A 24657-nucleotide genomic window follows, 5' to 3' on the forward strand; every position below is an offset into this window, starting at 1 on the left:
AGTGGTAGGTCTAATAAATATTATAACTCCAGGGTAGTGATGAGAATAAATGATATTTCGAGGTATCTGCAGCATATACGTGATATGAAATGACCTGTGATTTCTATTGGGGACCAAATTAACTATACTGTTGATCTACTGTGGTTTGTTGCCTACATTCATAATGGAAGGAAGTGCTGATTTTAGTTAGAGATTTGTGAAAACTGAGATGTAATTTTATTTCCCATCCAAGTTTGGCACTCTGGATTCAGTCCTCTCTATTCACAGACCTCTGCCCTAAAAGGATGATCCACAAGTCGAAATTGCATGCACACTTTTGCGTGTGTTCAAGAAAGTGCAGTTTTTTTAGGGAAAAGAACCATTGCTTTTCTGAAATTCTCAAAGGATTCTTGTCTCAAAAGATTGAGTCACAAATGTAGGGGAGAAGAAAGACATTTCTTTTCCTGTACTTATCCTCATGAGTGACGATAAATGGATAATTTGTTTTAAGTAAAAGTATCTGATAGTTGATAACTTGTCACTTTCTGAATTCATTCAATAAATATTTTTTGAGTATCTACTATATGCCAGGAACTGTTTTACATGCTAGGGTTACAGGCCCAAGAATGAAACAGCCCAAGTATTCCAGTTCTCAGGGGGTTTACAAGTATATAAAAATAAGTATATAAGTATAATAAATAGATAGGTATAATTTCAAGCATTGCTAAGTACTTTGGAGAGAAAGAAAGCAGGGGAAGCAGAGTAAATCAGTTCCAGAAAGGCCTATTGTTTGCATTACATATATAGTTAAATCAATCAAACAAACAAACCCTGAGCCCTCTCAATTTCCTAGAAGTTACAGAGGTGGAGAGAAGGATAATTGTCAATAATACAGAATCAAGAATGAATGTGAAATTCAGAAGATTGCCGTAGACCAGAACCCTGGTCAGAAGTTAGACATGGATCTTTCTTAAGTGTTACTTCATGCCTGGTTTTGACATTTTCACGGTGTGAGAAAGTTTTAGATCTGCCTTTAACTCTGATTCCCCATAGTTTAAAATTTTTTTCCTCCGTCAAAATGAATATTTGGAGTTCTACAGATTAATGTATTTTATTTCAGTTATTGAGTTATTGCTTATTTGAAGCTCCTTTTTGGGTAATTTTTTGGTGACTGACTCATTCTCAGTCTAAACTTTACTTCTAGGCTGAATTTACCGTTGTTATTTTTAAAATTTCTACTATCCTGTCATCCAAACAACTTCACAGAAAGAAACCCCATTAATTTGAAATACATACTGTTTGGTTACCCCCTGTCCTACCATGATATTCAAACTCTAACCAGTCTGGTATGGGCATCAGCCAATCAGAGAAGACAGTGCCATAAAGAGTGGAGGATCAGCCCCATCTCTTTGCTGTACTTCCTGAATCCTTGTCAGCGTTCAAAGTTATAATCAGTATATGTGAGTTCCACTTTTGTGTAGCTTTTTTTCATATACCATCATTTCCTGTGACGTTTGTATGTCATTTATGGTATACACATGCAGTTTGGTTATGCGATATGGGGAGGTAGAGTTTTTTCCTACCTTTGAAGGTATGAAAAGGGTTACCATAAATGTCGTTGGACATATTGATTTGGTTTTTTTCTTTTTGGATCATTTCCATGGAAATGTGAAACCACTACTTAGAGGTGAGAAAACAATCAGTCTTAGCACCATCTGTTGACCATTCCCCCTAACATGTATTCTGACAATCACTGCGATTCCTTCTAACATGGTGAATTTCAAATTGAGGTCAGGGTCTTTGAAGCATGCTCAGGGCTCCAAGAGTTCTTTGTGGGAATTGAAGTCTCTTGTGTTTTTGTTTTAGTGATCTTTTAAAAATGTGTGTGACTATATTCTGTATAATATGAACCACCTTAATAACTGAGTTGCAGAGTTTCCAGGTAGTAATATTTTAATTCTCATAAGCTATGAGTAAAGAATTAATTTATGAGCTGGAATTAAGCTATGAGATGGAATTAATATAAATATGTGACCAAGAGACACTGTGAGTGAAAAGCAGAAGGTTTTAAATGCAGAACTCAGTGGAAATAGTTTCACAAGGCAACATAGCCTGTGCTCAGATCCCCAAGGCTCCTGAAGGATGTACCACTGTTAATATCACCTGCAAGGAAGGGGATTCTTCCAGGCACGAGAAATCTACCTCTGACGTCTTATAGAGTTTCTTCTGTACTGACTCTCTCTACTACTCCCTCACTCCACTCTTGGGATACTGGCTATGTGCCTTCCTGCTTATCAGCTATAAGAAACAGGTGCAAAACACCACCCCCTCCTCCCCGCAGCATGTTCCTAGTCTTTATCGTGAGACCAGCGGAAGCAAAGGGCTTAACATTCCTCTGGCAGACCCAGGCGTCAGGCTTGACTGTGAATCCTTCCTGCTCCCTTCATTCTGCATTCTGGAGAAGTCATTGGCTGGATCTCTCAGTTTCCTAATTTATTTTTTAACTGTCATTTCTGCTTCTCATATACTGAGATTTTTTATTATTGCCAACACTTTTCATTTGTATATTCTTGAGTTGATTAATGGATGCACTATCTGCTTACATCTGTCTGAGGGTAATAATTGTGCTACGCTAAGGTCCTCTTGTGCTTTGTTAACTCTGATCCATTGGCTATAAGCTCTTATGTTTGTTTTTGTTTTCTGTCCTTAATGGAGTTGGCTTTCTCACATTGTTTGGTCCTTCCTGAGTGTAATTCATCTTTGTAGTTGAGATTCTACTGCGTTTGTTTCCCAGCTTTAGGGGAGAAGGGAAATGAGCTGTTGGGGCTTATTACTCCCAATGGGTTCCCCTGAGAATAAGGCAGAGGTGGAAGGTGCCTTCTGGTGGCTAGTCAGGGAGTGCATACCTTTCTTCCAGGGTTCTGAGACCTTGCCCCCTTTCTAACACCAATTGCTCCTGCCTAGAGGAAGACACCTTTTGCTGCCTGGATCAAGGGGGAAAGATGTGGGGTTGATGTGTGCTGTAGGCTGCTCCTACCACACTATTCCAACTGATCACCCTGTAGTAGCTCCAGGACGTTTCTGGTAGGGGAGCATTTGTGGAGCTGCTCCCACACATTGAGCTAAGGTCGTGATTCTTAAGTTATATCTTTTCTAGGGATTCTAGTTATGTCATTCTTAGGGATTTTGGTGGAAGTTGAAGGGGTGGAGACTTGACATGTTTCAATCTGCCAACTTGAAATAGCACAACTTCTTAGGAAACAATTTTGTATCCCTATTACATCCTAGACAAACTCGGGCAAATATGTATCAGGATACAAATACAAGAATGTTCAAAGTAGTATTGTTTTTGTTTAAATTTTATTTATTTATTTATTTATTTATTTATTTATTTATTTATTTTTGGCTGTGTTGGGTCTTCGTTTCTGTGCGAGGGCTTTCTCCAGTTGCGGCAAGCGGGGGCCACTCTTCATCGCGGTGCGCGGGCCTCTCACTATTGCGGCCTCTCTTGTTGCGGAGCACAGGCTCCAGACGCGCAGGCTCAGCAATTGTGGCTCACGGGCCCAGTCGCTCCGTGGCATGTGGGATCCTCCCAGACCAGGGCTCGAACCCGCGTCCCCTGCATTGGCAGGCAGACTCCCAGCCACTGCGCCACCAGGGAAGCCCAGCAGTATTGTTTTTAATAAATCAAAACTAGAAAAATCTCAGTATACACCAACAGTAGAATGAATAAAGTGTGGTATAATCATACTTAGAAGTCATACCCTTCATCAGAAACATAACGCAAGCCACATAAGTAATCTTAAATTTTCTGGTAGCCACTTAAAAACACAAGTAAAATGAAACGGATGAAATAAATGTTAATATCTTTTACTTAACCCTTATTTACAAAATATTTTCATTTTAACATGTAATCATTATATACATTATTAATAAGATATTCTATGTTTTTTTCATGCTAAGTATTTAAAACTCTCCAAAGTGTTATCATATCTACATGTAATCAATCTAAAAATTAATGAGAGAATCTATATTTTTTTCCCATACTAACTCTTTGAAATCACAATTTGGTTGCTAAATTTTATTACAAATACTTGATCGGTATTGAGATTTCATAAAATTTACAGTCAAAAATGTAGTATCACATATGCAAATTGTTGCTAACATAAACATTTTCCAATAATTACATTGAGTATCAGTTTTTAAAATTTTAATTTTAAAATAATTGAAATTAATTAAATTAAAAATTCAACTCAGTCACATTCGCCACTTTCAAATACTCAGAAGCCTCATGTAGTTGGACATGCAACACTACATACTACAGGCAAAAATAAAATAACTTTACAAAATAATGTTGAATGAAAGAAGCAATGTGGAAAATAATACATATAATATGATTCCACTTATATAAAGTTCAAGAAGAAGCAAGACTAAACTGTGTTGTTTATGGCTGATAGAGAAAAGGCAAAACTACATTTAAAAAGCAAGGAAATTATTATTAAAGTCAGGATAGTGGTTCCCTCTAGGAAGTCAGAGAGAGGGTTGTGATTGGAAAAGGGCACACGGGGTCTTCTGGGATGCTGGCAGGATTCTTTCCTGACATGAATGGTATTACGTGGGGGTCTGTTTTGTAATTATTAAACAGTTGAACAGTTGTTCAATTGAATTATTGAACAGTTATGTATATTTTATGCACATTTTAGTTTTCAGAAAATTTTTAATGCGGGAAAAAATCAGATGGCTTCATTTGCCCTGATACAGCTGTGTGTGGGACTTCCCAATAAGGTTTGGGGAAAGAGAGGAGGGAAGGGCAGCTCTGCAACATTGGTGCCACCCAGAGCTGGGTTCTAACAGAGACTTCGTGATCTAGAGAGTAGGCATTAACTATATGATTTGGTGGGAAGAGTGGGTGGGGCGTGGGTGTGTGTGGGTGTGTGTGTGTGTGTGTGTGCGCACGCGTGCACATGCGTGATGGAGAGAGATGGACAGAAAGGAGGACGTGAAAAGAAGGTTTAAATGAAAACAGAGCAGAAATCACCATCCCTAAATTAGATAAGAATTAGGTTGTTTAGGTGGCACCATTACCCAGCTTTCCTCCACATATAGGAGTTAGTCCTATGTAGTACATAGTTGTAGTTATTTTGCAGTTTGATCCAGAAATAACCTTTTCATTTTTCAGAATTCTCAGTGAAAATTATTTGACTGAATTACATAAGGACTCCTTTGAAGGCTTGCTATCCCTCCGATATTTGTAAGTTAATCATATTTATTTATGAGTTCTTATCTATAAAGTAGATTATCTATAAAATAATTAAGGGGTTCAAGTTAGATAATCTCTTCAGTTTCTCCTAGCAATAAAATTCTACAATTCTTTAAGTCTGTGTAGGGTCCCAGCCCATCACTAGCACTATATATCTCCTATTCATTTTTAATTTTTTCATTATATAGACAAGGTATAGATAGAAAAATACACTTTAGTTGTAGAGGAAAAGTGGTAATGAGGTCTGAGCAATTATAGACTCCCATATGAACCTTGTTATGTAAGTGTTCATATACTCTCCATCTGTATTTATATTTTGTTTATGACCTATGGATCAAATCTGGCCCACAGTCCGTTTTTATACAGTCCATAAGTTAAAAGTGATTTTTTAAAGGGCTGTAAACGAGAAAAAAAAGACACGAAGAAAAATATGTGACAGAGACTGTATGTGGCCTGCAAAGCCTAAAATATTTACTTATCTGGTCTTTACAGAAAAGGTTTGAAAAAGTTGGTTTAGTGAAATGAGAGGAATTAAAGTTAACCTCAAATTGTCCCCTACAGGACAAGAAAATATAGAACACTTACATTAATATGAATGCCATTAACTCATAACTTTGATAATTTAATCTAAATTAAATTAACATTTAAATATTAACTATTTAAGTAGATGAAGTATGTAAACAGTATTGTCAAGGGACTTCCCTGGTGGTCTAGTGGTTAAGACTTTGCCTTCCAGTGCAGGGGGTGCGGGTTCGATCCCTGGTCAGGGAGCTAAGATCCCACATGCCTCATGGCCAACAAACCAAAACATAAAAAAGAAGAAGCAATATTGTAACAAATTCAATAAAGACTTTAAAAATGGTCCACATCACAAAAAAAAAAAATCTGAAAAAAAAATCAGTATTGTCAAGAACACATTAAGTTACCAAAAGAACAAACTGTTGTTAAGGATTTCGATGCAGGAATTGTGATACCAATATTAAGAATGTTTAAGATGATGGTTAAGTGGTATATTTAGAAATGTTTACACTAAATAAGCATATCAGAAATGCCCCTAACAAAAATCTCTCCAGCCTTTTTTTTTCTGTTTTTTGTTTGTTTTGTTTTTTGGGCCACGCCACACGACTTGCGGGATCTTAGTTCCCTGACCAGGGATTGAACCCAGGTCCCCAGCAGTGGAAGCGCCGAGTCCTAACCCCTGGACCGCCAGGGAATTCCCTCTCCAGCTTCTTTATCAAAGAGGAAATGCTTGCCTCGTATTTCCTTTATTTAGGGATAAGGAGATAACTGTGTTTTTTGCTATAAAAGCTCAGTTTTTGTCCTTTGTCCATGGCATCCAAAGCTGTGTATGTCATTAATCCTTATTAAGCCAATTAATGATCCTCTTTAGCAAATAGATTCTTCTTGCAAATATAAAAGGTTTAAGGGAAGTGGGTATAAAGAGCCTCACATGACCCTAAAAATAGTTCTTTTAATTATCAAACCTTCCAAGCCTTAAGGGGCAATCACCTTTATATTAGTCTCTTCTCTGCCATCTGGGCTCCAAACCTTACAAACACAGTTTGGAGAAAAACAAATAAGATAACTGCACAGTGGAATAGGCCCTTCATTACTTCTACTATGTAATACTTTATAATCTGATTATTTCAGGTTAGCGTAAGTACTCTCATTCTTAAAAAAAAAAAAAAAAAAAGCCAATCAATAAAAAAGCGAAAAAAGAATATGCTAATCAGCACTATGCCTAGTGTTGTAAACACGAAGATGGGTAAGACAGGACTCCTTTTAGCAACTCATGATCTCACAGGGAAAATAAACATATAAGCTCAAACCATAATGACATGGTTGTGGAGGCACCATGAAGTAATAAAACTACATTTCTTTTAAAACAGTCATTTCCTCCTTCTATCCACTCCCCAGCTATTTGTTGATTTTATAAATATTTGAGTTTGCTTTATGTCCGCACGTAGGCTTTAAACATGATAGACGATGCACATAAGCAGGATCTAGTCCATACTTTGAAGGAGTTTATGCTCAGAGGACATGGGTTGCAAAAATAGCTATATTTAAAGAAAGAAATGAATATGGGCAATGAGAGCTATAAGTTGGTATTGGAGCACAAAAGAGGGAAAAAAGACTTCAAATTGGATCCGGGAAGATGTTACTAGAGCAATGCTGTTTAAACGGGACCTCGAAGGGCCGTTGGGTATCAATGACAGACAACTTGGGAAGAATAAGCTTGCAAAAGGAAAGTGGCAGAAAGGCAAAACACAGGAAAAATACTCTGAGTACCTGTAGAGTACAAGTGGGAAGAGTAGGAGATTAGAGCCAGATCATCTAGGGCTTTGGAGGCCAAGCCAAGGATAACATGTCAAGCTACCATGTTACCACAGCAGTGCTTTAGGACAAGCTTTAGCCTGCAACAGAACCAACCACTTGGAGGGCTTGTGAAAACACCGGCTCCACCCCCATAGTTACTGATTCAAGAGGTCCAGAGTAGGGCTGAGTATTTGTATCTTCAATAAGTTCACAAGTGATGCTGGTATTTGAGAACCACTTCCGGAGAGTTAATCTGGTGATCGCGTGGAGGATGGCTTAGAAAGGGAGAGGGTAGAGATGGAAACACCAGTCAGAAGACAGTTATACCCATCCAGGTGAAATGAGAGACTAAGCTGGAATCAATGGAAATAAGATAGTCAGCTATAGTCAAGAGTAGGTATTTTCGAATAAAAGTCAATATGATAGAAAGTGTAATACTGAATTAAAGTTACATATTAATGAGAGAAGTAACTTCCTTTCAAGTTGTGTGAAAGGGTATCTTTTATTTCTTCTGGTAATGAATTGACCTAGAAAAACAGAACTATACTGGGAGGTGTGTAAATATAAGAATATTCCTTTTAATATTGGAAATTATAATGATATATAGAGAGAAAAACTTTGAGCTCATAATCCAGAATTTGGTGAGACCACGAAAGGTGGAATCTAATCAATGCTTCTGCTCTTGGGAAAGATTACCTCCAAAATCTATCAAGATCCATAGTTGTATATTTAATTTATGAAGATCCTGAAGGTGAGACTCTTAAGAGAGGTGAAGGCAGGGTTAGGGGCTCTGGAAGGTTCAAGTAATAATTCCTAAGGTTTGGAGTTTAGACCAAAGCTTCTTAGTTATTATTATCATTCTAAAGTCTACTAGTTATTCCTACTAATTAGATATCGAATAGCTAATTGAGGCAATATTTTCCTTTTACTTTTCCTAGAGATTTATCCTGCAATAAAATACAGTCTATCGAAAGACGTACATTTGAACCACTACCTTTTGTGCAGTTTATGTAAGTTACAAGTATAACTTCATTATATTTGGAATTTTTGTAAAGCTTAATTTTTTATAAAATTAATTTGTTACTCATTTTGAAATATGATTAAAATTACTACTAAAATTTTGTAGCAAATCCTTTTTGTCTCTAGCAAAGATTAGTGTGAGAATTATTACACAGATCAGAGTGAATCATTATAGAGCAGTGGTTCTCAACCAGGGTGATTTTGCACACAGGTGACATTTGGTAGTGTCTGGAGACATTTTTGCTCGTCAGAACTGTATATGCTACTGGCATCTAGTGGACAGAGGCCAGAGATGCTACTAAACATCCAACAGTGTACAGGAGAGCCTCCCACAGCAAAGAATTATCCAGCCCAAAATGTCAATAGTGCTGCCTTTCTAGAGAAATAAAGATCACTCAACACAAGTATTTAATGAGCATTTACTATTTTGTATCTAATGCACCACATATATAATCATGAAAGTGTAAATCATAATGTCTTCCACAGTGAGATTTCTTTAGTGTATGGAGGGAGTAGTGTTGTTATGTTTCATCATATATAAATTAGAATTATTGCCAAAGGATAAATGTTCTGAAAGAATATATATTTTTCTTCTTCTTTTGCTTGTGTCTTTTTTTGTAGAAATCTTAGTTGCAATTTACTCACAGAACTGAGCTTTGGAACGTTTCAGGCCTGGCATGGAATGCAGTTTTTACACAAGTTGTAAGTGAAATCGAAGATGAATACGTGTAAAAAACTGTGTGTAAAAGCATCATGCAGTTATTGGTTAGCTGGGTGTAAGCCCAGTATGAATTCTGGAAAGTATGTCTTGAGAGCCATTTTTTTTTTTTTTTTTTTTTTCAAATGAGGAAACTAAGGCACAAAGAGGCCAAGAGACTTGTTTAACTCATATATATGAAACGCTCTGCTTTCCATAGTACTGATCTTCGGCACGGGCAATAAAAGGCACCAAGCAAAAACACTCAAATTAACATTGTCATGGAATCCCACTGATGTCTCTCCGATATGCGAATGGTCCATGAAGTTCCACTTTTGAATTTCACTTTGATTCCTGCTCATGTGCAAAGTTCCTAACTGCTTAAAATGTATGCAACACAGAGCTGCAAAGAGCTAAGTTTAGCACCGAATTCGTCAGCGAGCAAAAGGTGTGGGTGCTTCCCCAACCATTATTAGCTCTTTTAAATGGTAAAGCAGAAAGAATTCCTGAACGCCCACCACAGGGCTCTCCCCAGCCACCCAGAACATTATTTTTCAAACAGCATATATCTCTGAAGTGAATTATCTGTGGCCAATAGGAAGCTTTGAGGTGTGGAAAAAGACGTTGTTTGTGTTCAGCTGTAGTGTGAGAAATACAAAGAAAATACATTGCTGTAGCCTAATTCAATATACTTTCTTTGCTGACTACTCTTCAGTAAGGAGTGTGGGTTTTACACCCTTTCAGCTCAAAAATTCTGTGATTTCTCGTGGCACAAGGAAATGAGAGTGGGTACGTTCAGTGGCCCGAAGGCGATTTTAGACTCAAGGTAAAGAGCTCTTCTACACCTGGCTTTGGAAAAGACTCTCTTACCTGTCTTGTGGTTCAGAAATCCAGTTTCACACAGTTCATTTTGGGTTAATGAAGGTGCTGAGGCTGTGTCTGGAGCTGGATTAGCAATTCCTGCAGATGCCTATCTTTAGCGGCCTCCTTCCTTTTCCTTGTTAGTGTGCTGATGCCTACCTTGGGGAGAGAGCACCGAGGGTCAGTTTTTCTTTTGCCAGCACACCGGAGAGCAGGCTCATGAGGTCCCTTCACCAGGAGGTTTTAGTAGCGTCAATACAACGTCTTAAACGCACCTCGTTTCCTAAACATCCTATAACACCAAGAGTTCCTTATAAGAATCAGAGTTTCACTATAGTTATGTAGGCAACACAGGAAAATACCTTGTGGAAATAAATAAATAAATCACAGTTTAAAAATTAATGAACTCATTCAAAAACATTCACTGAGTGCCATGCCCACTGTGTGTCAGCACTGTACTAAGTGCTGGGGATACAAAGACGCATAGGGCAGGGACTTTGTCCCCAAGAAGCTTTCATCCTGGAAGGAGAAAGATGGATGTTGATGGGAAAACATATATGAGAGCCATTCTAGCATCTGTGCAGCAGGGTAACAAGGTGAGGAGGGGGGTGATGAAGTAGACAATGGGTGGTCGGTTAGAAAAGATTTGTAATGGAAGAGGCACCAACTTGTTCCTTTTGAATTTGTGTTCCTCTTAAATGACAGAAAAAGGTAGTGAAAGAATCAAAACTATCTGGTGTTGGAAATAAATTAGTACTGTACTCCTAAAACTCATTCACAGTTACTTTCAAAAGATTGTCACAGTATACTAAGTCTTTGTTTTGGGCTAAGTCTTTCTAATAGACAAAGCTAATTTGCTTCAGGAAACATTTGCCATGGTGAGATACAGACTTTATTGCATCTCTTTCCAAAGGCAAGCCACCAAGGGAAGATGCCGCCCTCGAGTTAAGTCATTTTACTACCTATGATGACATATTACTGGGGTGTTTATAAGTTGCCTGCATTAAATAAGTTTGGCAAAGGGCCCCAGCTGAGGTGGATTTATCATGAATTCAATGAAGCTTAGGCTTCAGGGCTCCTCACTTGCATAGGTCCCTTCCAAGGTCTTGAGAGGGGTCCTAGCGATTTTTGTATTCATAACTGTGCATGTTTTTATTAGACAGGATTTCCCAAAGTAGATGAGGTTCAGGCCCCACAAAACCTTGATTCATCACCGGGTTTCAGGTAATTATAAGTCAGTAGGTTTCTTGAATGAAGCCTCTATGTTATTGACAAACATCAGGTGAAGTAGTTAGCAGTGTGGTAGTCTATTTGAAATCCGAAATCGACCTCAAAGATGAGCTAAGAGCTTATTAATTAATAAAGTACCACTTTTTGAATGGTGGTAGTAATCGTATCTCTTTCAGATAAAATCAGGAATGAAATATATTATGGAAAACCAGCAGTGGTTGATAATCCTAAATGTTAAGTCTACTTTTTTTTCTGACTTTAAAGTGTTTCTCCTTCATTCACCTATGCAGGTCCAGACTGATGGCTTATTTTAAAAAATTCTTTTAGTCACTTCACTGGTCCTAACAGTACAAGCTCCATGATTTTAGAAACTGAAGGACTCTACAGTGTAGAAAGGCTATATAACTTAACCAGACAGAGGACATTCACATGCTGGCTTGTCTGTGGTACATCAATATTGTACCAAGAACATAAGCACTAAGAGAGAATAAGAGGGAAATCAAAGCCTTATCCCTATTGAATTATTTACCCCATTGTTGAGAATATCAATGAGGTAGGTGTGGCCACACTATGAAGGCAAATTGAGCTGCGGTCACAGAGCCGCTCTAATGCTCCCCCAGTCAACTAGCATTGGTCTCCTTTCGATAGCTATGTACACACAAAAGCTTACACACTTCAGGGTGTTGTCGTCACTTTTTGCTGTGTACTAGAATCCTGGCAGCTTCTCAGATTTAGAAAGGCACAAACGCTAAAAACAAAACTAACTTGGGTCTGTCCTTTGGGGTGATTTAGGGTGGCTGTTTTATTTGTAAGAGTTCAAAATTTTGAGATTGTCACACCTAGCAACTACTATACTTTTCTTCTCCCAACTGCATCTTATTCTTCCCACCTGTAGTATTTTCTCCCATTCTATATGTTTTTTCACTTTCTTGATAGTGTCCTTTGAAGCACAAACTTTTTCATTTTTATAAAATCCAGTTCATCTGTTTTTCCTTTGGTTGTTTGTGCTTCTGGTATCATATCTAAGGAACTGTTGTCTAATGCAAGGTCATAAAGATTTACTCCTGTGTTTTCTTCTAAGAGTTTTACAGCCTTAGCTCTTACATTTGGATATTTGATCCATTTGGAGTTAATTTTCATACATGGTATGAAGTGTAGGAGTCCAGCTTCATTATTTTGTGTGTGGATGTACAGTTGTCCCAGCATCATTTGGAAAGACTGTTCTTTCCACATTGAATTGTTTTGGCACCCTTATTGAAAATCAATAGACCATAAATATGAGGGTTTATTTCTATACTATCAATTCTGTTCCATTGATTTACATGTCTGTTCTTATTCCAGTAGCACACTGTGATTGCAGTCGCTTTGAACTGAGTTTTGAAACCAGGATGTGTGAGTCCTCCCACTTTGTTCTTTACCAACATTGTTTTGGTTATTCTGTTTCCTTGAATTGCCATATGAATTTTAGAATTAGCTTGGCAATTTCTGGAAAGAAGTCAGCTGGGATTTTGATAGGAATTGCAATGGAACCATAGGTCGATTTGGGAAGTAGTGAAATTTTAATAAGATCATCTTCCAGTCCATGAATCCAGCATGTCTTTCTATTTATTTAGATCTTCTTCAATTTCTTTCCACAGTTTTGTACTTTTCAGTGTGAATCTTGCACTTACTTGGTTAAATTTTTCCCTAAGTATTTTATTTGTTTTGATGCTGTTACACATGGAATTGTTTTCGTGATTTCATTTTTGGATTACTCATTGCTGGTGTGTAGAAATAATATTGATCTTGTATCCTACAACCTTGCTGAACTCATTTATTAATGCTAACAGTTATTTTCCTAGATTCCCAGGAATATGTCTTGTGGTCTTCCAGTTTCCCAGGAATACATTGGAACATTTCAAAGTCTCTGTGGACATCTCATTCCTCAGCTTTTCTTTTTAAGCTTTTCGGTTGGGCTGTTTTTTGCCCCGAACTGTTATCCATTGCCTCATGCAACCGCCATGTTAAAATATTTGCTTGAAAATGTTTTCCAAAAATGCCACCTGAGGAGAGGCTTTTCTCACTAGACAGCTCTCAGTCAGGTCAAAGGCAAGCCTTTCAAGTGAGGTCTTCCAGGCGACCACCAGACATGTAAAACAATGACAGTTCTTTGGGAATGAGGCTTTGAAGGACCTCCCAGTCCATGCTGCTCCTCCTGGTACCAGGGATGTGGGCTGTTTTTCAAGGCTACCACTGGCATGGAGAGCAAAGGTCAAGGACAAGTTCAAGCAACACAGATCTCATTGTTCTTACAGAAATTAATTTGTTTTCCTTGAATAAATTGCTCCCCAATTTGCTGCAAGCCTGTTGGTTAAATGTCCAGAGTTCCGAAAAAGTTGATTCTGACCATTTTTGCCAGTTTTGTTGTTGTTGTTGTTCTTGTTCTTGTTATTGTTGCTTCTGTGGAGGGATGAATTGTCAGATGTCCTTCCTCCATCATTTTTACTGATTTTCCTGCAATATCTTTTAAAATCTCTAAAGTCTCAATGACCATAGGCTAATTAAATATTTATCATGGGAGATGATTAAGGAAAAAATAAATAAAAAGAGAAATAAATAAATAAATAAATAACAAGAGAAAATATAATTCTCATAGAGGCTTTCCCAGATGTGTAGATGAAGTTTGAAAAGGTATTTCTATATTTAGTGCTCTCAAAATTAAGGTTAAAGTAACAGATGTTTTAAACCCGCCCCCGCCCCCCACTTTTTTTTTCATTCAGGTTAAACACAGGCTTTAGAGTCAGAACTGAGTTCAAATTCCAGCTCTGCTTCTTACTAGCTTGATGACTTAGGACAAGTTATATAACTTCTCTGTGCCTCAGTTTCCTCATTTGTACAATGGGGTAATATATCTATCACATAAGGTTACTGTGAGGATTAAATGTTAAATGCTGATCACAGATGCGTGGCAACCCAAAAGATATTAGTTTTGATAATTATTTTACAATATTCGCAAAAATACATTAATAATTCTTGAGTAGAGTTAACCTGAAGTCAGATATTCTTTTCTTTCTTCCTGTTTCTTTTGGGTTTTTTTTTCCCCCCTTATTTGTTTTAAGGAACTAAGGAAAAAGAAAGAAAGAACTAAGAAGAAAATCTATTCCAGCATTTTGGAATAAAATTTTGTTCCCCACAATTAATTTGTTTATTTTATTGATACATAAACAAAATGTTATTTATTTATTCAGCAAACGTTTATTAACTACCTAGTAAATATTAGGCACTATGTCAGGCACAGGAATAATAATGACAATAAAGTGTGGTCCCTGCTCTCAAGTTGCTGGCAATCTAGGAGACTGACAAGTAAACAGGTGATTACATACACAGTAACAAAGGCTATGATACAGGAATACGCATGGGACTATGTGATGGGAGTATGGCTTTCACCAGTTCCTCTTGGATTTATCTCTTCTTCTTTGGCTCCAGAACCAAGGAATTAGCCCTATTTTTGTCTTTCACTGGGTAGTTTAAATCATGAAATGTTAAAAAATTTGTAGCGATGAAAGAAAAACACCTTGAATTATGGAGGATACTAGAAATAGTACTTTTTTACAGAGCAAGGGCTTCCTACCAGCATAGTCACTTCTAGGGTTTTTAACCTGAAAAGTTCTTTGGCATATTTTGTCTTTACTAGCCACTTTTTTTTCTATTTGTTTGTTTGTTTGTTTGTTTGTTTCTCTTCTCCACTTTATCATCTAGAGACCTGGGTAGTTCCCAATGAAAGAGTGTTTTACAGATGCTAAGGGTGATTTATGGGTAAAGACAGAAAATGATTTTTGTTTTAAACCTTCACGTTCCGTACCAAAAAAAATGAATATAAGCTTTCATGGAAGTAATTGAAAATGCAGATAATTTAAATTCCATTCCATTTTTCAGAATTCTCAATCATAATCCTTTGACAACAGTTGAAGATTCTTATCTTTTTAAATTGCCAGCATTAAAATATTTGTAAGTATTGCAACAGTTTCATGGCTCATGAGATGATTTCTGCTCTTTTTTACTTTCGTCAAAGATTGAGTACTTTGGCTAAAAAGTCATAATTTAGATTTTAACTGGGTTATTGAAAATAAAAGTTATTGGCAAAGAAGACGATTAAGAAAGAATATACATGGGTAAGACAGCCAGCAGAGAATGAGAACAGTGTTGAAGAACACATATAGATATGGAACATGTAGATGCATGTAGGAATATTATTTATCCCAGAAAGCAAAAAGGAATAAGGGGTACATTATTTTTTTTTAAAGAGAGTGATCAAAAGAGGTAGATGCAATTGAAAATGAGAAGTTAGGGTAATAAACAATGATTGTACCGTTCAGCACCAAGGCCATTAATTTGATGATGCAAATTTAAATTTCTTCAATAAGAGCTCTTTGGAATTATCATGTGTGGCAAGTAAGAAGCCAGAATTGAAGTAATCACATGTTAAGTATCTTTTTAAGTTTAGAATTTTTGTCTTTGGGTTTTATATCATGCATGTTTGGGCTTCTCCTTCAGAGACATGGGAACAACACAAGTGGCACTTACAACAATTGAAAGCATCCTCATGATGACCCTTGAATTGGAAAAACTGTAAGTTGATTTTTCTTACATTTGTTTTCACTCAATTGTTTTTTTAGGTTTGTTGTATTATTTTCTTAAGTCAGGTTTATTTATGTATAATTTTCACTTAACAAAATTCACTATTTTTAAATATACAGTGTGATGTGTTTTGACAAACGTATAGTTCTGTAGCCACCACCACATTTGAGGTAAAGAAAACTTCTGCACTCCCAAAAGACCCCTCATGTCCCTTTGTAGTCAATCCATCCTCCTCCCGCTACCAGCCCCTGGCAACCACCAATCTGATTTTTGTCCGTATAATGTTGCCTTTTCCAGAATATCTTATAAATGAAATCATGTGGTATGTAGCCTTTTGTTTTTGGCTTCTTTCACTTAGCCAGTCTCTTTGGAGATTCATCTGTTTTGTTGCACCTGTCAGTAGTTCATTCCTTTTTATTGCTGAGTAGTATTCTAGTTGTGTGGATACACAGTTTGTTTACGCATTCATCATTTGATGAACATTTGAGTTGTTTCTAGTTTTTTTGGCTATTATGAACAAAGCCTCTGAAAACACTCACATGTGTGTGTGAACATATGTTTTGTGCGAGCATATGTTTTCATTTCTTTGGGGTGAAATACCTAAGGGTGGGATTGCTTCATCATATGCTAAGTGCATATTTAACTTTTTAAGAAACTGCTAAACTGTTTTCTAAAGTGCCTGTGCCATTTTGCTTTCCCACTAGCAGTCTATGAGAGTTGCAGTTGCTCCACATCTTCAACTGATCCTTATATTTGTTTTCTAAAAACGTTTAACCTTTCTAGTAGGTGTGTAGTTGCATCTCGTGGTTTTTGCCACATTTTGCATTTCTGTAATAGCTGATGATGTTGAGTGTCTATTCATGTGCAAATATCTTTTTAAATGAAGTGTCTGTTCAAATCCGTTTTTTAATTGGATATTTATATTGAGTTTTAAGAGTGCTTTATATGAAAAGCAATGGAAAAAGTCCTTTCTCCTAGATATGTGTTTAGTAAATATCTTCTCCCAGATTGTGACTTATCTTCATTGTATTAAAGTGTCTCTGAAGACTAGATGTTTTAAATTTTTGATGAACTCTAACTTAGCAATTTGTTTTCATATTTATTTAATTTATTTGGTTGTGCTGGGTCTTAGTTGCGGCAGATGGGCTCCTTAGTTGCGGCTCATGGGCTTCTTAGTTGTGGCATGCGAACTCTTAGTTGCGGCATGCATGCGGGATCTAGTTCCCTGACCAGGGATCGAACCCAGGCCCCCTGCATTGGGAACTCGGAGTCTTACCCACCAGGGAAGTCCCTTAGCAGTTTTTCTTAGATGGTTTGTGCTTTTTTGTGTCTTATCTAAGAAATCTTTGTGTGAGACCCCATTGTCTGACCCAAAATCACAAAGGTTTTCTCCTATGTTTTCTTCCAGAAGTTGTATAGTTACATTTAGGTCTATGATTCATTTTGAGTTAACTTTCATATATGTTGTGAGGGAAGGGTCAAGTTTCATTTTCTTGCAGTTTAAAAAACTATTTCTGTAGGACCGTATTGTGACAGTTTATTACACAACTAACTGCACCTTAAATTGTGCCATCCCCCCTCCAATATGGCAAGCTAATAGAAACTTTCTGTTATGCCAAGGCTAGCTGAGGGGATTGCATGAGATTAGTAGGCGGAAAGGGCCCTGCGTTTAGCAGTCTGTTCCAACCGTCTTTGTCAGGTCAGCTGACAAATGACTGTCTTCACCACGCCGTCACATCTGTTGGTCACTGCTCTAGCCTCATCTTCCTCAGCCTTCCACAGCATCGGCCGCAATTGCGATCCCTCTCTTGTCAGCTAGATGCCCTCCTCTCTGGATATTAAAAATTATTTCCCTATGTAACTACAATACTGTTAACACACAGTATTGAAGAAATTAAATTCCTACACAATAATATTACCTAATAAAGAGTTGCTATTCAAATTTCCCCAATTGTCTCTCTCATATAATATCATTTCTTTTAACAGCTTTTTGAGGTATAATTGACATACAGTAATCTGTGTTCACACACACACATACATACACACCACGAAGACATCATCAAAATCAAAATGTCCATCACCTCAGAAAGTTTCTTAATGTCTCTTTGTAATTCTTCCTTCCCATCGTTCCTTGCCCTTCCCAATCGCCAAGCAACCGTTGGTCTGCTTTCTGTTTGCATTTTCTAGAATTTTATGTAAATGGAATCATACAGTGTATACTTTTTTCTAACTGGCCTCTAACTCAGCATGATTATTTTAATCTTCATCCATATTGTTGTATATATCAGTAATTCATTTCTCTTTATTGCTGAATAGTATTCCATTATATGGATGTACCACAATTGATCTATTCACCATTGATGGGCATTTGAGTTGTTTCAGTCTTTGTCTACTACAGATAAAGTTGCTATGAATATTTGTGTACAGGTCTTTGTATGGATGTATGCTTCCATTTCCCTTGGGTAAATACCTGCAAGTAGAATGGCTGGATCATTGGTAAGTGTATGTCTACGTTTTTAAAAAATACCTATTTTCCATAGTGGTTTGATCATTTTACATCTCTACCAGCAGCGTTTGAGAGTTGCATTTTCTTCACGTTGCGGCCAACACTTGCTATGCTCAGTATTTTTAATTTTAGATAGTTTAATAGGTGTGTAGTTGTATCTCACTGTAGCATCCCTAATGATTAATCATGTGAAACATCTTTTCATATGCTTATTTTGCATCTGTATCTCTGAATCTTTTATCTATACTTTTCTGGAATTTTGAGAGTTCTTTATATATTCTGGAAATTAGTCCTTTATCCAATATGTAAGTTGCTAAGTATTTTCTCCCATTCTGTGACTCATCTTTTCATTCTCTCAGGAGTGTCTTTTGCAGGGCAGAAATTCTTAATTTTGATGGTGTCTGATTTATCTATTTTTTTCTTTTATGGATTATGCTTTTGGTGTTGTATCTAAGAAATCTTGCCTAACTCAAGGTCATAAAATTTTTCACCTGTTTTGTTCTAGAAGTTTTATAGTTTTATGTTTTTTACATTTAGATCTCTAAACCAATTTGACTTCATTTCTGTACATGGTTTGGATGGAAGTTCTTTTTTTTTTTTTTTTTTTTGCACCTGGATATTCAATTGTTCCAGCATCACTTGTTGAAAAGACGATCGTTTCTCCACTTAAATGCCTTTGAACCTGAAAGTCAGTTATCCACATCTCTCTACTTCTGAACTTTCTATTCTGTTCCCTTGATCTTTCTGTCTATCTTTACACTACTATCACAATGTCTTGAAAGTGTAGCTTCATAAGCCTTGAAATCAGTTACTGTTAGTTCTTCAACTTTGTTCTTTTTCAAAGTTGTTTTAGTTATTCTAAATTTTATTTCCATATGAATTTTAGAATTAACTTGTCAATTTCTATAGAAAAGCCTACTGGGATTTTGATCTATAAATCAATTTGGGGAGAATTGATGTCTTAGCAATCTTGAATCTTCTGATCCATGAATACATTATATCTCTCCAGTTATTTAGGTCTTCCTTAATTTCCCCCCAGCAATATTTTACACTTTTCCGTGTGCAAGTCTTTTACATCTTTTGTCAGATTTATTCTAAGTATTTTATATGTTTGATTCTGTTATAAGTAGTATTTTAAAACTTTGATCTCTGCTTGTTTGTTGAGATAAATTAATCTTTTTGTATGTTGATCTTGTACCCTGCAAACTTGACAAACTCATTTGTTAGTTCCAGTAGCATTTTTGTAGATTCTATCAGGTTTTCTACATAATCATGTTATCTGCAAATAAAGATAGTTTTACTTCTTCCTTTCCATTCTGAATATCTCTTTTCTTTTTGTTGCCCTATTGCACTGGCTAGAACCTTCAGTGCAATGTGAAACAGAAGTAATGAGAGCAGACATCCTTGCCTTTGTCCTGATCCTGGAGAGAAAGTACTTTGTCCTTCACCATTAAATATGATGTTAGGTTTTTTGTCGAAGTCATTTATCAAGTTGAGGAAGTCTCCTTCCATTCCTAGTCTACTGAGGGCTGTTTTTTTCTTTAATCAGGAATGGATGTTAGATTTTTTCATTCTTTTCCTGCATCTATTGCAATGATTATGCGATTTTCCTCTTCTTTTCTTTTCTTAATTTGTTTATTTATTTTTGGCTGCATTGGGTCTTCATTGCTGCACGCAGCCTTTCTCTAGCTGTGGCGAGCAGGGACTACTCTTCGTTGCAGTATGCAGGCTTCTCCTTGTGGTGGCTTCTCTTGTTGCAGAGCACAGGCTCTAGGTGCACGGGCTTCACTAATTGTGGCACATGGGCTCAGTAGTTGTGGCTCACGGGCTCTAGAGCGTAGGCTCAGTAGTTGTGGTGCACGGGCTTAGTTGCTCCGTGACATGTGGGATCTTCCCCGACCAGGGCTCAAACCCATGTCCCCTGCACTGGCAGGTAGATTCTTAACCCCTGCCCCACCAGAGACGTCCTGATTTTTCTTTTTTAGTGTACTAAGTTGGGTAAATTGATTTTCAAATATTAAACCAACCTTTCCTTCTTGAGATAAACCCCACTTGGTCATGATGTATCATCTTTTTATATATTATTGGATTTGATATGCTAAAATTTTGTTAAGAGTTTTTGCCTCTGTGTTCATGAGAGATTTTGGTCTATAGTTTTCTTGTAATGTCATTGTGTAATCTTGATACGGTGAACGTTGGCCTTATAAATAGGTTGGGAGGTATTCCCTTCTCTTCAACTTTCTGGTAGAGTTTGTGTAGAATTGGCATTATTTTATTCCTTAAGTGTTCGGTAGAATTTCTCAGTTAAGCCACCTGGACTTGAAGCTCTCTTTGTTGGAAGGTTTTAAACTGCACATCCAATTTCTTTAATATCTTTATTCTTGAATAAACTTTAGTAGCGCATGTCTTTCAAGGAATTTGTCCATTTCATCTTGAATTTATTGGTATAAAGCATTCTATAATATTCTCTTATTATCCTTTTAATATCTATAGTATTTTTCTGTTTTGCAGTTTATTTATTTCTACTTTGATCTTTATTGTGTTCTTTCTTCTCTTACTCTGTGATTAATTTGCTCTCGTTTTTCCAGTTTAAGGTGGAAGTTGAGGAAGCTGAGTACAGCGTTAGCAATATCCCATATGTTGACATATTATGTTTTCAGTTTCAGTGAGTTCAAAATAGTTTCTGATTTCCCTTTTGATTTCTTCTTTGACCACAGTTACTCAGAAGTGTGTTGTTTAGTTTCCAAATATCTGGAGATTTTTCGGATTTGTTAATTTCTAATTTAATTCCATTGTGGTCAGAGACATATATCGAATGACTAAAATCCTTTAAAAAATTTTTTTAAGTTTTTTTTTTTTAATTTATTTTTTTGCTGCGTTGGGTCTTTGTTGCTTCGCGTGGGCTTTCTCTAGTTGTGGCGAGCAGGTGCTACTCTTTGTTGCGCTGCACCGGCTTCTCATTGGATGGCTTCTCTCGTTGCAGAGCACAGGCGCTAGGTGCGTGGGCTTCAGCAGTTGTGGCACACAGGCTCTAGAGTGCAGGCTCAGTAGCTGTGGCGTACGGGCTTAGTTGCTCCGCGGCATGTGGGATCTTCCCGGACCAGGGGTCGAACCTGTGTCCCCTGCATTGGCAGGCAGATTCTTAACCACTGAACCACCAGGGAAGTCCCAATTCCAGTATTCTTAATCTTTTGTGTAGATCCATATTCCAATCTGGTGTCATTTTGCTTCTGCTTAAAAATACTTCTTTTAACATTTCTTATAGTGAAAGTCTGCTAGTAATGAATTCTTTCAGCTTTTGTATGTCTGAGATAGTCTTTATTTTGCTTTTGTTTTGACAGATCTGGGTATAGAATTCTAGCTTGATAGAATTCAATTCACTACTTTAAAGGTGTTATTCCACTGAGTTCTCGTTTACATTGTTTCCAACAAGAATTCTGCTGTCATTGTTATCTTTGTTCCTCTGTAGGTAGTGTATAGTTTTTTCCTCTGGCTGCTTTTAAATTTTTCTCTTTGTTGCTGGTTTTGAGCAATTTGACTATTTTTTGTGCCTTGGTGTAGTTTTGTCCATGTTTCTTATGCTTAAAGTTCATTGATCTTCTTGACTTTGTGAGTTTATAGTGTTTACCATTTTGGGAAAATTTTGGCTATTATTTCTTCAAATTTTTATTTTTCTCCTCTCCTTCATGGACTCTAGGTACACATGTATTAGGCCACTTGAAGTTGTTGCACGACTCACTGATGCTCTATTCATTTTCGTTGTTGTTTTGTTTTGTTACTCTTTTTGTCTCATTTTGGATCGTTTCTATTACTATGCCTTAATGTTCACTGACCCTTTCTTCTGCAGTGTCTAATCTGCCATTAACCTCGTTCAATGTCTTTTTCATTTAGACATTGTTTTTAATCTCTAGAAGCTCAATTTGGGTCTGTTTTACATTTTCCATGCCTGTACTTAACATTTTCAGGGTTTAGTCTGGGTTTTTTAACATATGAAATACAGTTATAATAACTTTTCTTCATGTATAATAACTTTTTAAATGTTCTTTTCTGCCAATTCTAACATCTGTATAGATGATGGGTTAGTTTTGATTGATTGCCTTTTCTCCTCAGTATGGGTCACATTTTCCTGCTTCTTTGCATGCTTGGCAATTTTTCATATGATCCCAGATATTGTGAGTTTTAGTTTATTGTGTGCTATATATATTTATATTCCTGTAAAATGCTTGGGCTTTGTTTTGGGTGAAATTAAGTTACTCAGAACAATTTTATTCTTTTAGGTCTAGCTTTTAAGATTCGTTGGGTAGGAGTCCAAGTAGCCTTTAGTCTGGAGCTCGTTATTTGCAACTACTGAGACAAGTCCTTTCTGAGTATCATGAGGTTTTCCAGTCTGACTTGTAGGAACAGGTACTATTCCTACAACCCTGTGTGATATCCAGTTATTCTTATTATTAATCCTTTCATGTGGTTCTTTTCCTGGCATCAAGGAATTCCTCACACAAATGTACTGACCAATACTTTGTTGAATTCTCAAGAGATCCCTCTGCATATCTCCAGAGTTCTTTGTCTGTGCACTTCTTTTCTCTCTGATACTCTGCTTTGTGAACTCTAGTTACCTTGGTTTTCCCAGACTCTCAGCTCCATTTCCTCAGTCAGGGAGTCCACCAGTCTCTGCCTGGACTTCTCTTCCCTGTACCATGACCTGGAAACTCTCTCAGAGAAGTAAGTTAGGGCAATTATAGGGATCACTTCATTTATTTCCCATCTCCTGGGGATCAATGAACTTTATTGCGTGAGGTCCAGTTTCTTGAAAACTGTTGTTTCCTATGTTCTGTCTGATATTTTCATTGTTTCAGGTGGGAGGTTAAATTGGACCTTGTTACTTCATCTTGGCCAGAAGCCAATAACATTCTTTAAGTCTGTTTTGTTTTGATACAGGGTCCAATTAAAGATTAGGCATTGCATGTCGTGTCTTTGTTTCCTTTAATCGAGAATATTTCCCTCCTTTTTTTTTGTTTTTTTTTTTTGGTCTTTTATGACATTGGCATTTTTGAAGAGTCTGAGCCAGTTGTCTTGTAAGTTGCCCCACAATCTGGATTTGTCTGTTTCCTCATTAGATTCAAAGTAAACATTTTGGGAAAGAATACTATATAGGTGATGTATTCTTCATACTTCAGCACTTCAGGTGGCCCAGTGCTAAGTTTGATCACTTGACTAAGGTGGTATCTTCCATATCTCTCCATTGTAAAGTTATTTTTCCCCTTGGTAATTGATAAATAATATGTGGGGTGATAGTTTGGGATCAGTGAAGATCCTACTTTCAAACAACTCTTCACCCAGCTGTGCATCAGTGATAATCCTTGTCTGAATCGATTATTACATTGATAGTTGCAAAATGACACTTTCCTAATTCTGTCATTCCTTTTGCATTTATTAGCTGACATTATTCTATAAAGAAGAGCTCCCCCACTTTTCATTTTGAGTATCATTATGAACTCATGTGCTTTTTTAAAAATTAACTATGTTATACCTTATTATAATGATAATGTTATTCTTTGGAATGTTCCTTTTGTCCAGATTTGGCCAATGCGATCTCTGTTATTGTTTAACCACATGATGCTTTTTTTTTTTTTTATAAGTTTATTTATTTATTTAGGCTGTGTTGGGTCTTCGTTTCTGTGCAAGGGCTTACTCTAATTGCGGCAAGCGGGGGCCACTCTTCATCGCGGTGCGCGGGCCTCTCACTGTCGCGGCCTCTACCGTTGTGGAGCACAGGCTCCAGACGCGCAGGCTCAGTAGTTGTGGCTCACGGGCCCAGTTGCTCCGCGGCATGTGGGATCTTCCCAGACCAGGGCTCGAACCCGTGTCCCCTGCATTAGCAGGCAGATTCTCAACCACTGCGCCACCAGGGAAGCCCACATGATGCTTTTTTATTACTAGAATAATTTGTAATATATTACTACTCACAAATAGGAACTGAGAAAGGGACTCCAGAAGGTGCGGTCTTATTCAGACTCTTCTTAGAAGTCTGCCTTCTTCCTGTGTACTCTCAACCCAAAGTGAGGCTTTTGGGTGGGAAGGAGATACTTCTGAATTAAACTACAGATCAATGTCACCCAATTCTAATCCCTATTCCCTTTTTGCTAGACATACCATACCTACTGCCATCCTAAT

The 24657-nt window shown here is 37.1% G+C and overlaps 2 long non-coding RNA genes across 2 annotated transcripts; one reads left to right on the forward strand and one right to left on the reverse strand.

The window, feature by feature from the left end:
• The first annotated feature begins 1003 nt into the window (after nucleotides 1–1003).
• Nucleotides 1004–19009, forward strand: LOC309654317. The gene is made up of 6 exons (XR_014260136.1): nucleotides 1004–1666; nucleotides 3161–5230; nucleotides 8494–8565; nucleotides 9197–9277; nucleotides 15279–15350; nucleotides 15897–19009. It is a non-coding gene; the product is annotated as an uncharacterized lncRNA (long non-coding RNA).
• Nucleotides 5548–11672, reverse strand: LOC309654318. Its single transcript, XR_014260137.1, has 2 exons — nucleotides 10143–11672; nucleotides 5548–7830 (listed from the first exon to the last, which is right to left on the reverse strand). It is a non-coding gene; the product is annotated as an uncharacterized lncRNA (long non-coding RNA).
• Nucleotides 19010–24657: the final 5648 nt, after the last annotated feature.

Source organism: Balaenoptera physalus (genome assembly GCF_965194825.1).
Source record: "Balaenoptera physalus genome assembly, contig: HAP1_SCAFFOLD_2743, whole genome shotgun sequence".
NCBI classification, from domain to species: Eukaryota; Metazoa; Chordata; class Mammalia; order Artiodactyla; family Balaenopteridae; genus Balaenoptera; species Balaenoptera physalus.